Source organism: Emydura macquarii, unplaced genomic scaffold (genome assembly GCF_026122565.2).
Source record: "Emydura macquarii macquarii isolate MOO-44397 ecotype Brisbane River unplaced genomic scaffold, CSIRO-AGI_Emac_v2 contig_1247, whole genome shotgun sequence".
NCBI classification, from domain to species: Eukaryota; Metazoa; Chordata; order Testudines; family Chelidae; genus Emydura; species Emydura macquarii.
The window spans coordinates 64712-74544 of record NW_027131384.1 but is presented as its reverse complement, the minus strand read 5'-3'; the positions used below and the strand labels follow the sequence as shown (position 1 = coordinate 74544).

Genomic DNA, 9833 nt, shown 5'->3' with positions numbered 1-9833 from the left:
CAGAGCAGCAGCCTGCACTCCTCTCAGCATCAGAAAACAAGGTGCATTGTCAGGCTTTACAAAAGAACTCATTGCATTGCATTAGCACAACACCACTACCAACAAAATGGAGCCAGTCCAAGCAGCGTTCCTGCCTTCAGTGTCAGAGTGGAGAGGTGCATTTGTATATTCAGATATACACATACATTATGTACACAAACTGTACCTGGAACTTGCTTCCATACCCTAATTAACATAACCCTTTCTGTGGGGTTTCTAGGATATAAATGAACTGCTATAAAATAAGGTTATTGGTTAATATGTATGGACCAGAGATTTAAAATCAGCTCCCCGAGAGGCCGTGAAACCATCCAATTTGGCCCTTTAGCCCTGTAAGAAGTCAGTCAGCTGCCTTACAGAACTGTTGAAGAAGATACAGAGGAAGGACACAAGCAACTGCAGCAGGAGGTGTAGTGAGCACTGCAGTAATCAATATAATTGTCATAGTTAAAATCTGACATATGTCCAATTTCCCCACAAACTAATTATCTCTCCTCTTCTGAGAAGCTAAGGCAACAAATTATAGCAGACTACTGTTTGCTGCTTGAGTCTGAACATGGCTCATCATGAGAGCGAGAGAAAGCTGTTAGGTATGGGCAGTTTTTCACCTGGGTCCTTCTTTGCAAACTGACTTAATGGTTTAGACCCCAGCTGACTGGAAGGTGAAAGCTAGCAACAGCACATGAATGGCCAGTCTAATCACTTGTCTCAAGACTTAACGCTGGCCTCAACTAATAGGAGAAAATAAACAAAGAGAATGAAGCTGTGTCATAACACGTTGAGGTGGCATTCCACCTTCTCTACCCATCTTATAAAGGATTCATGTTGAGAAAACACTCCTACAGCGTCAGCAGTACTGCCCTCACACCAGTGCGTTCTGATAAAAGACGTATACTGGATGGAGTTGGTAGCCAGACCCAAACAGAGGTGTTGAGAGCTTTATTCCACTTGCGAAACTGCTTGAACAAACATGTTGGTCACTTAGAAGAGTGGAGAGCAAACAATCTGGAGTTACGGTAGCACGGCAAAGGGAAACATCGGTGAAAAAAACAACCACAGTCGAAGTAAAAAACAAACCTGAATCACATCCCTTGGACACGTGCATGGCTTATTCACATATTGCGGCCTTGGGGGAAACAGCAACGAGCCAGACAGAGACTCCAGCCAGCAGGAGCAGAAGCAGCCAAAACAGGGACAGATGGTAAAATGGGGCCAAGCCACGGCCACCCCTCCCCCCAGCACCCTCTTGCACCCAGAACTGGATGGGGAGACCTCTCCCCAAGGCGGAGTGCAATAGGACCCAGGTGGTGTATTCCATTACCTCAGCCTTTCGGGAAAACTGCACAAAGGATCCAGTAGAAGCAGAAGCAGCCAAAGCAGGGACCTTTGGCCATTGAGAACTGCCTATAATTTGGGCTGGACTTTTTCTGACCTGTGCTGACTGACTGCTCCAACTGCTGCCCCTCCCCCTCACAATCTCTTCACCTCCGCTCATTCCACACCTGCCCCTTCTGCACTCTGCTCCGTACCCTGCCCCTGTAACCCCCTTCCCTTTTCTTCCCATTTAGCTGATTCTCTCCTAACTCAAACACACATCCCAAAAAATGCTGGACCTAGCACAACATTTGCTGCCATCACACTGTTCACTTTGTGTGTGTTTTAACCCTTCCCCCACCCTGCTTCGACTCAGACTAAGGTCGGAAGGGACCAATATGATCATCTAGTCTGACCTCCCACACAACGCAGGCCACAGAACCTCACCCACCCACTCCTGTAATAAACTTCTAACCTATGACTAAGTTAGTCAAGTCCTCAAATCCTGGTTTAAAGACTTTAAGATACAGAGAATCCACCAGCAAGTGAGCTGTGCCCCACACCCCAGAGGAAGGCATCTGTCTTGTCTGTTTAAATTGTAAGTTCTTTGTGGCAGGGACCATTATTATTGTTTTTACACAGTGCCTAGTAAAATGGGGCCCCATGCTTGGTTGCCCCTGAGGCACTACTGTAATAAATATGATTAACAATAGTGCTTTAGAAGCTCCCTGTTTGCGCATTTCACAGACATCTGAAATGCACCTTTAGGATGCAATGACTCACCAATTTGAAAAGCAAAGAAACACTACACAACAGTACAGGACAGGGAATGACGGATACCATCTGCAACAGGAATGTCAGGTTTGTTTTAGGCAGGTGGAATCTCATTAACCAAGCAGTCCTAACAATGGGATTATTTGAAATTGACAGGAGATTATTGGACAGGGCCTTAATTTTAAACACCTCATCTAAAAGATACTACCTAGAAAAGCAGTGTCCCTCAGGGTCAGGTTGGGGCATGAGTTTATTACTGACTCAGAGGGAAGAGTGTCACATACTTAATCACATCCTGCAGCCCCATGGTTTTCAATGGAGTCTTCTATCAAAAAAAGTGACCCATTAAAACACGGCTTCTGTGGATATGGCTTCTGGTGATTTAAACTATGCAGTTCAAAGAATCAGAGAAAAAATGCCACCTGACGCAAAATATACTATTACCTCATCCTTAAAGCATCTTGCGATTTTGTGGCGATTCTCCACAGTGAAATGGAAACTGTGCAGGATTTCATGAGGAACAAATGTAGGGTAAAAACAAAGAAAAAAGACAATGAGTCAAATTTATCCATGGAGTGACTGCACAGATGTCAATGCAATACACCAGAGATGAATATCTACCACTCTGAATAAAAAGATAATCAGATACAAGATGGAATTAAATGTCTTCTCCATTCTGGGGTAAAGTGACAAAAGAAAATGAAGTTAAAAGCTTGTTTAACCAGTTTAGTGTGGATAAAAATGTTCGAAAAAGAGGAAAGAGAATCAGAGCTGTGGAAACCCCCATCTGTGCATGTTGTTATATATCCCCTATCAACTTAGTATCAGAGTACATCCCAAGCATTTACAAATAGAAACAACAAAACCTCACTCTCCTCCACACGGCCTGTAAGATAAATATAAGGGCATGGAGAACATGTGGAAAATCTAAATAGAGACTGATGGAGTGGTTAGAGCAGGAGGGTGGAAGTCAAAATAACAGATCTAGTCCTGCTAAAGAAGTGAGTCAGACACTCTGCCTCAGTTGACCCATCTGTAGTATGGATACAATAATACTTCCTGCACAGGGAGTGTAACAAGGTTTGTTTAATGTTTGTAAAATGTTTTCAAATTCTTGGCGGAGTAATGTGCAAATCTTTATTCCCTGGATTACTGAAATTTAGTTTTTAAGAAAATCTACTTTGAGAGTGTAATTTCATGCATCTGTGAATGGGTCAGCAAAAGGTACATGCATCACTCATGAAAAAGGGACAAAATGATCCGTGGTGCATTGGTTTTGTGCTATCCCTTTGTATAGAGCAGAACTTCTCCCTGTGTGACAAAGATCATTAGAATTCACAGGAAAGAAAAAGGAAAACCAGTACAGCATGAGCTGTGCTTGATTTACTAACTATGGGCCTGCCTGTGCAAACCACCAGCAGATATCCATGACGTTTCAAACTGTCAACATAAGTCCAACCTGAAGAAAGTCAGAACATGTAGGTGTAAAAGAAACGACATTACACAGGTCTGTAAGGAGTGCCTGATGTGTAACCAATTGAATGTTTCTATAATCGAAAGAGGATGAAAGAATAAATAAGACTCCTCACTTGAGTCATGACAATCCCTTTGTGGTTCTTTTAGATGTCCCATTTTAAAACCTCCCAGCTCCCTCAAGACTCGAAACACTGATTAAGCAGATAAGATTATTCAGTGCTACTCAGTGTGACTCTCCAACTTTTATACTGAGCCCCTGTTCGCCAACTGTGATTTCTCAGCAGGTCTAGCTGGGGTTGGCACCTGAGTTATTCCTTCGGGAGCTGTGACCAATAGGGAGCTGAGGGGCCAGCTAGTTTTCTCTATATAAAGCATGATTTATTTAGCATAGCAGGAACAAAGAAAACTATAAGACAAAATAGGACATGGAAACTCCCCATCCACCACACCCAAAACTTCTATGGAGTCAAAATTTGCCCACATTACCCTTGGGGAACATGGCAAAACTTTTCCCTTAAAAAAAAAAAGGCTTCCCATCATACCAAGAATGGCACAACATTTATTTAGATAAACAAATATTTTTAAAAGATGCCCATCTAAGCCTCTAGGTTTCTGCCCTCGCTATATCACAGTGCTCAAACATATCACTCATAAGAGACTAAAATCCCTTCTGTATTAAAATAATTGTTTGAACAGGAATTCAGCCGTCCCTACACCTAAAGAAACCTTTTTCCACCCTCGATCAGTAAGGGAGTCAAAACTTGAGCTCTCTTGGACAACCCCATCAGAGACATGACACACTGACACCTTCAATAGATGGAAAAGAAAAACATTCATCTAAGTAAACACCCTCCACAATTCTTTCAACAGAGATCAACCAGCAAAACAAAACAAAAAATAGAGACAAGCAAACAAACCTTCTCATATTAAGCCCACCCCCGACTAAAAAAAAAAAAAAGAGAAGAGCCGGAGACTCGATGAAATTGACTAGGGACTTTGCCGTAGCTACTGATTTAATGTGCAAGCTGCTCTGACAGCGTGGTGATGGCAGCAGTATAAATCATTAAGATTGATTAATAGATAGCTTCTGACCGTATTTACACTGGTGTAGTTCTACAGTAACTCCGTTGACTTTCAGTGGAGTTCATCTGGATTTTACCACTACACAAATACATTGCATGCGATTTTCCCATCGAAAAAAATCTTTTCATCAAGTAAACATAGTATTAATGAAACACAGAATAAAATCAGGAGCTTGGGAGAAAGACAGACATTTTATTATTGGTGAATAACTTCTACACAGTCAGTCTCTGCAAGGCAGCTTTGATCTCCTTGTTCCTCATGCTATAAATGACCAGATTCATCATGGGAGGTACCACAGAATAGAGAACAGTCAGCATCAGATCCAGCCTTGACGCTGACCTGGAGGTGGGTTTCAGGTGGACAAAGATGCCAGTGCAAAATAACAAGGAGATCACAATGAGGTGAGGAAGGCAGGTGGAGAAGGCTTTATGCCGGTCCTGCTTAGAGGGGATTCTTAGCACAGTGGTGAAGATCTGAATATACGACACAATTATTAAAGCAAAGCAGCTTAATAGCAAACATACACTAAAGCCAAGAATCCCAACTTCACTGTGGTATGAGTCAGAGCACAAGAGCTTGAGCAGCTGTGGGATTTCACAGAAGAACTGGTTGATGACGTTGGACTGGCAGAAGGGTAACCTGAATGTGTTCCCAGTGTGCAGCGCAGAGTATAGCATACCATTGATTCAAGCCCCGGCTGCCATTTGGACACAAGCTCTGCTGTTCATCACCCTCTCATAGTGCAGCGGTTGGCAGATGGCAACGTATCGGTCGTACGCCATGACGGTGAGTAAGGCAATATTGGCTGAAGCAAAGAAGACAAAGAGAAAGACTTGGGTGATGCATCCAGCATAGGAAATTGATCTAGTGTTCAATAAGGAATTGGCCATGGATTTGGGGATGGTGACAGAGATGGAGCTGAGGTCTAGGATGGCCAGATTCATAAGGAAAAAATACATGGGCGTGTGAAGGTGGCGGCCAAGAGCTACAGCGGCAATGATGAGAAGCTTCCCCATCAGGGCTGCCAGGTAAATTACTAGAAACGCCCCAAAGTGTAAAATCTGCAGCTCCCGAATGTCAGAGAATCCCAGGAGAAGGAACTCGGTCATGGAGGTTCAGTTGGGCATTTTCTTCCTCTGTTCATTGTGTCCTGCCTGTGCAAGATAGAACAAAGACTATGGTCATGATTCCCTTCGTATAGTTCATGACGTGACTGTCAAATGAGCACAGCACTCATTCGTTCTATGAACAGATGTGGTGAGTGCTCCTGTCCGCTGACTATCACTCCATGAGACAGGTTCATTATTGCACCAGTGGAAATGTTGTGGGGTCATTTTCCATCATCAGTGGATGTAGCCCAAGAGTTTTCTTGATACAATGTGGTATAAAGGATGGACCAATTACAATGCAAACTCATCACTCCTAACAACACTCCCTCTATTCTGAGAAACTGCAGGTTGACAACTTGGCCATGAAACTTAACTACTAGAATGCCAACACAGCCTGACGCCCACTTTCCAAGGCAATACTCCATAGACTCACCCAGCCTCCAAAATGTCCCTGTGTCCGCTATGATTCCAGCATAACACCACGTAGATGAGCTGATGCCTGGTCAAAAGTTGATTTACGGAACCGAATACCAGCTGTGCTTCTGTCACCAGGGTATGATGATCTAGCTAGGAGAATCCCTCAGTTGCGCCCATGTGGCATTATCTACCACGGTGAATTTGTCTCTGCTGCGCAGCTCCTTGGCCATCAGTAGTCCTAGGTTCTTATCTTGGGTGTGTCATTGACCTGCTGGCCAGCCTTGATCCAGTCACTTCCACATTTCTGAGCCTCTGTTTCCTCTTTCAATTATTATCTTTTTGGAATTATTGCTCTGAAACAGAAATACACACAGTTGCAATAGAAGGAAGCCATTTGAAATTATGCTTTTACTAGGCAATATTAATGTTCCCCACCCTACTTTAAAGTTTAAGGTTCACTGGAAATTTTCTGCCGATATTTTTCTGGAAATCTGGATTGTTCATCTAAAGATTTTTGTCTCAAAATTTGTCTGCTTTCCTATTAAAATAATTAGTAGCTTAAAATTTGCAGCTTTCCACTGAAAAAGTATGATTGTCAAAATCTGTGGGGAAAAATCCATATTTTTTTTTTGTTTTTTTAAAGGAAAATTCAGCATTTTCCAGAAAGAGATGGGGTGGAGAATTCTCAGCAGGTATTTGATTAAACTGATAGTAAAAGTCTGAAAGAATTCAAGTTGCAATTCATATTTATGTTTTTAAATTTTCCTTCTATATTAATCCTCACCCATATTTCATTGAAATAGCAAACTTACTGTGCTGCTCTTTGTGGACTTCTTTCCCAAATCACAGTGCATTCTATCCTCCTGTGCCAGGTTTCTTTGTTATCGATCTATCCATCTCTCTATCTACAATTTCCCAACCACTATAGTGTCTTGATACCAAAGGCACAACTGCCTGTGACTCCTTTCAATCCCTCACTCTTCCTTGGTCTACACATAAAATTTAGGACAACAAACTACATCGATCAGAGCTATAAATCTATATCCCTGAGTGATACAGCTGTGCCACTCTCACCCCCAGTGCAGACACAGCTGAGGCTAATGGAGGAATACATGCAATGACCTAGCTATCATCACTCGATGAGGTGATGTTCCTACATAAGCCCCCCTTCTGTCACTGTAGGCTGTGTCTGCTCTACGGGGTTATTCTGGCATATCTATAGTGTTGTAGCTATGTCGCTATAGTGTTGGTCTCTGCAGATGAGCTGCGTGTAGCTGGCGTTGAGCAATACCAATACTGAAGGAAGGTGTTTTATCCCTGTCTAATTTTTTAAGGGCTGGAGGGATTCACTCCCTGGAGCCCTGCACAGCTGAGACGCAAAGTCCCAGAGTCAAAAGTTTCTGAATTCATGAATTTTAAATGCAAAAGGGATTATTATTGTTATCCTGTAATTTGACTCCTGCATAGCGTAGTTTCCTGATTCCAGCCCAGCTTCTGTATTATCATGGGCCAGAAAAACAAATGGATTTAGGCAGCTGAAGATGGAGGCGGTTGTCTAGTGGGATTTATCAAAGATCCTAAGTAAGCCAGGTGGCTAAATCCCATAGACATTCAATGGGAGTTAGGTGTCTAACCGGCTTAGGTGTTTTTGTCCATCCCACTGGGAACCTATTAGAATAGTTAGGTGCTTAAATCCCTCTGTAATCCTGGTCTGTGGCTGTCTTCTTAAATTCTAAGGCCTGGGCTTCCTGGAACTACAGAAACACTAAACCTGTGGTTTACAGATGAACCTAATGAAGCAAACCTTGGGTTTATATGACAGATACACCTCCATCTGCAAACTACTGCACCCTGAGACAAAAGGGACTTTAGCCATGGAACTGTAAGAGCCAACTGGGGTAGGCAGCATCTGAAGAATGGTTTTCAGGATGCCAGTTTTGGACTTAGACACATAAATCCTTTGGTGTATCTAGCCCTGGCTACTGTTCAATGGGGCTGAGTGTGAACAAGTGATGTTCACACTCTTCACTCTTCACACTCCTCACAAATGACGTTCATCTCTTATCTCTGAAACCAACCTGCCCTATGCTGCTGGGAGACGTCTCTAGCATTCCCCATGGAAATGGAGCGTGAGTTGGGTCCTCCTGTCCTTTCAAATGTTCAGCTCTCTGAAGACACTATTGTGACCCGTCTGTGCCTAGGGCAGCCACTGGAAAACGCCAAGGTCAGGGAAGGCTGTAAAAGGAGAGCAGATTCTCCCAGCGCTGGTGGGTGACACTGAAGTCAGACTTCCCAACCAGCCACAAACAGTGCTTCTGATTCCCCACACCGGTTATCAAGAAGCCAAAATAAAAATATACACAGCTCCCTTTACTGCATTTCAGTCTCTGGCTCCCAATAAAGAGACCAGTTATTTAAACTCTATGCTCTTTACCAAAAAGGTTCCCTCTGACCCCAAAGGGTCAGCCACAGCACCAGATCAATATGAGTTTGGATCTTACCCAAAATACCACGCTGCCAGCCAATCCTTTAGTAACTAAAACTAAAGGTTTATTATAAAAAGAAAGAAAGAAACTATAATAGAAATGTTAAAGGATTAAAGCAATCAGACACATACAATTGATTTGAAAGTCCATAGATATCAGGTTTCTAATAGAATTATGGAGTTTGCAGGCTTGTACAGTCCCTCTTGTGTACATACAGTACCTGGATGGGTCTCAGTCCTTTGTTTCACAGCTTCAGTTCAGTTGTAGATGAGCTGATCCAAAGGTAGGCTGAAGACTGAAGACAAAATGGATGTGGTGTAGCTGCCTTTTATGTCCTTTGGCCTTTGCCATGCTGCTTGTGGAAATTTTCAGGAATAAGATGGAGTTCAGGGTCACATGAGTAAGTCCTGGTGACTCATCAGGTATATCCCTGGCTTCTCCCCCTGGGCCCATTGTACCTGTGAGTTTCCTTAATGGGCCATTAATCAGGCTAGTGCTGCAGCCATCCTGTCTGGGATGTCGCCCAGAAATACAGCACAATATGAAATACAGATAAAAACATATCCATAACTTCTATTACACCCATAACACATGAACATAAACACTGTCATCTTACTTAGCACATTATAGCCTTTCTAACGGTACCTGACATGGCATATTTCACGTGAATTATTATGATTCTGATGTATTGATGTTAAAAAATATAATAAATGCCACCCCCCCCAATCCAGCCAGCGTCACAGCTATATTGAAGCATGGTCTGTTTCCAGGTCCTCCCACAGCATTAGGTTTCTGCATGGTGTGCAAGGGGTGTATCATTAGCCCAGAGATTCAGGTATTGAGAGCAACCGAAGCAATCAGTCCGAGTGGGGAAGCCCCATGGGGACACAGTGCTATTGATGATCCCCAGTTGGCATGAGCAGAGGAGTAAGGAGAAAACAGCTCAGTAAAATGGGCCCAAAGTATCTGGGGTACAAATCTGCTGATTTCCTTGAAGAGGCTGCCAGGCAGAGAAGTAGCCAGAACTGCTCATTGGGCAGGGCCTGTGGTTGACACGGATGGGCACAAGCCTTGTGTCACAAGTGAAACAGAGTCTGATAAAAACAAGGGATGAAGTGCTCAAAATCTGATTGGG

General features: G+C 43.1%; 1 pseudogene; it reads right to left on the bottom strand.

Moving 5' to 3' along the window:
• Positions 1-4898: 4898 nt before the first annotated feature.
• Positions 4899-5813, bottom strand: LOC137152966 (olfactory receptor 14I1-like; annotated as a pseudogene).
• Positions 5814-9833: the final 4020 nt, after the last annotated feature.